Consider the following 3,197-nt stretch of genomic DNA (forward strand, 5'->3'; position numbering starts at 1 on the left):
TGTTACTATACATGCTAGATCCTGTTTTATAATAAATCCATTTTTTTAAAAAAATGGGTGAGACATTTAAGAAAATTTAAACATTAATTGGATATCTGATATCAGTAGTTATTGTTAACATTCTGAGGTGTGAAAACTGATTTTTTTTTTTTTTTTTTTTTGGTACCGGGGATTGAACTCAGGTCCTTGAGCTTGCAAGGCAGTCCACCAAACCTCTGAGCTAAATCCCCAGCCCTATTGTGGATACATTTTAAAAGAAAGAATCTCCTTATCTTCTAGAGTGAGAATTGGTAGATAGCTTCCATAAAGGGACAGATAGAAAATACTTTAGGATTGACCATACAGTCTTGTGGGGAACTACTTAACTCCACTCTTACAGCACGAGCAGCCATCCACAGTAAGTGATTAGGTGGTAGCTGATGTCAGGCAGAAATAACTTTTCCTCCACCCTCTTACTATATCTATTTGGGGGCCTGTAAATTAACCTGACAAAGGACATTAGCAAAAGGAAAGACAGACTTTTTTCATGTACATACAGAGGAGCTTACAAAAAAAAAATGTGACTGGAGGTAGTCTTTAGAATTTTGGTCTTAAATATTTTAATGAGAGAATAAAAGGGAAAAAGGTTTTAAGGAAAAGCAAATTTGTTTTAGGAAAGATAAATAGGCCCTCAAGTGAGATACAGGATAAGATTTTTGATAATGTCTGTTTAGGAATGATATCAACTTCTCAGTTCTCTCCGAGTAAAGAGTCACTCTTTCCTGGTTTGGAGAAGGGGTGTATAATAACTGAGCTCTTTTGAGAGGCTCCGCTGTTTCATTTTTATTTTTTGTTTTTGTTTCTGACATGGCCTTGCTATATAGTTATGTATGGTTCAGGCTGGTCTTGAACTTGTTATGTAGCCCAGGCTGCCTTCAAACTTGTAATCCCCCTGCCTCAGGCACTTAAGTGTACAGAGATCACAGGCATGCACCACATGGCCAGCAAGAGACTCTGCTTTAAGGCAGATGAAGGAGTCAAAGAAAGAACAGCCTCTTCTCAAATACTTTCAGGTCAAAGTAGTTTAAATGTCACTGGTATTTTTGAGTCCTTCGTTGCACTAAAAACTTTACTTATGAAACATATTGGAATATTATTTGTTACACCTGTTCTAGAGATACATGCTAAAATACTTATAAATGAAATAAGATGATATATGAGATATATTTCAAAATAATCAATTAGGAAGAGGGGGAATGGGCAGGTGTTCAGGTAAAACAAGATTGTCCCTGAATGAATAATTACTGACAAGTACAACAGGGCTTATTAAACCTCTGTATTATTTGCCTTTTTTTTTGGTACCGGGAATCGAACTAGGGTCCCTGTGCTTGTGATGCAGGTGGTGGAACCACTGAGCCAAATCTGCAGCCAACCTCTCTATTTTTTAATGTCCGTAATTTTATATAACAGAAAATAAAAGAAATTAAGACAAAAGCAAAGTAAAACACAATAATCCCTAATATTTTGAATCAACTGTATTATTGAATATATTATATTCCAGACACTATGCTAACCACTTTATACATATTAACTCATTTAATCTTCAAAACAGCACTAAGGTTAGTTATTATTATTATTATTGTTGTTGCCATTTTACAGCTAAGCAATAGGGCAGATAATGAGGTTACAGAACTCATAAAGGGCAGAACCAATATCTGAAATAAGGTAAGCTAGTTCCAGAGTCTATTTGCCTAAAGTTATTAGATATAAAATCTTTATGGATTTGAAGAATTCTTTGTCCTCTTCTAACCATATTTCTTTTCTAGTTAATATGCTGCTCCAGTAATGTCTTGTCTGGGGGATTACCTCCTGGATCTTTGCACTTTACATTAGTATTCATTCATCTTGCAGAGCCTCAATATGATAATTGAGCTTAGTTATTAAAATATGTCTAATTCCTTTTGTATCTGAATGCAGTTTTTATCAAACTCCTCCCTCTTGCTTTGAACACCACATAATTTTTTTTAAAAAATCTTCTTGAGAAGAAAAAAGATACAGTGGCCTATATAAAACGCGAGGTTTTGAGCCTCATTAATCTCACACATACAACAGAAAACAGGCAGGCATAATTTAGGTCATGATCCAGTGTTCTCAACTATCCTTGCATACAAAGGTTTTCACACCAACAGTATTAGCATAATCTTTAAACAGACATTAAAAAACAAAACCACAACTCAGAAGGAACCTGGAGAGGTCATCTAATCCTCCCCTACAGCTAGAAAGAGGTGGGTCTGAGCCAGCCAAGAAAGGCAGCTTTTAAATCTTTCACTTCTTTAGAAGAAATTTCATAAGCTTCTTTGCTAATGTTTCGGACTGCTTACTTTAAGGGAAAATTTTAAAAGACTAGATATGCCATTTTTATCTTGACAAAGCTTTTTTCCTCATAGTAAGTACCAAAGACAACAGTAATACAATCATAACATTATAATAAACTGATGTAGATATATAAAAAATGAGAAAATAAAAAAACCAATACAGTTTTCTGGACTTAGCAGCCAAGTTCCTAAAGAATTAATTAATATGGAAAAGACCACAATGTTTTCTTAAAATAGCCATATGTTATTAGGGTCTACATTTAGTGTATAAATCGCTCTTAGAGTCTTGAAACCATTTCCAGAAAGGTAGCATTATCAAATGTATTAATGAAAACTGAGGCTCAGTGATAGTAACTTAGATCTAGCCTGACTGAGGCCAAATTTCCCATCTGTCCTACCACATCACTCTGGATAGCAAGGAGACCATATAGCAAGTTATTCACCACCAGACCATCGTCAATGAAATTACGTAATGAAATGATAAAGGAAGTTTGCTAAAGTTAGACCAGAAGGGCCACGTGCATTTTAGTTCACTGAGAGGCTATAAAATATGATTAGCCAGTGGTGCGGGGTGTGGACAAAGGGCTGACACGTCTTCTGTACAACTTTAATTTTTTTAATGAGTATATATTATGTGCTGTTTTGTTGTTGCTTTTCTTTTTTTTTCTTTTGGCAGTGCTGGAGATTGAACCCAGGGCCCCGCACATGCTAGGTAAGCATTGTAACATTGAGCCATGTCCCTGGTGCGTCTATGTTTTTATCTATGGCATAAATAATATATATTTTATACATTTACAAATAATATAGATATGTACACTAATATATATATTAGTATATACTATT

This window comes from Fukomys damarensis, unplaced genomic scaffold (assembly GCF_012274545.1).
Source record: "Fukomys damarensis isolate Sample0158 unplaced genomic scaffold, DMR_v1.0_HiC HiC_scaffold_28, whole genome shotgun sequence".
Lineage (NCBI taxonomy): Eukaryota > Metazoa > Chordata > Mammalia > Rodentia > Bathyergidae > Fukomys > Fukomys damarensis.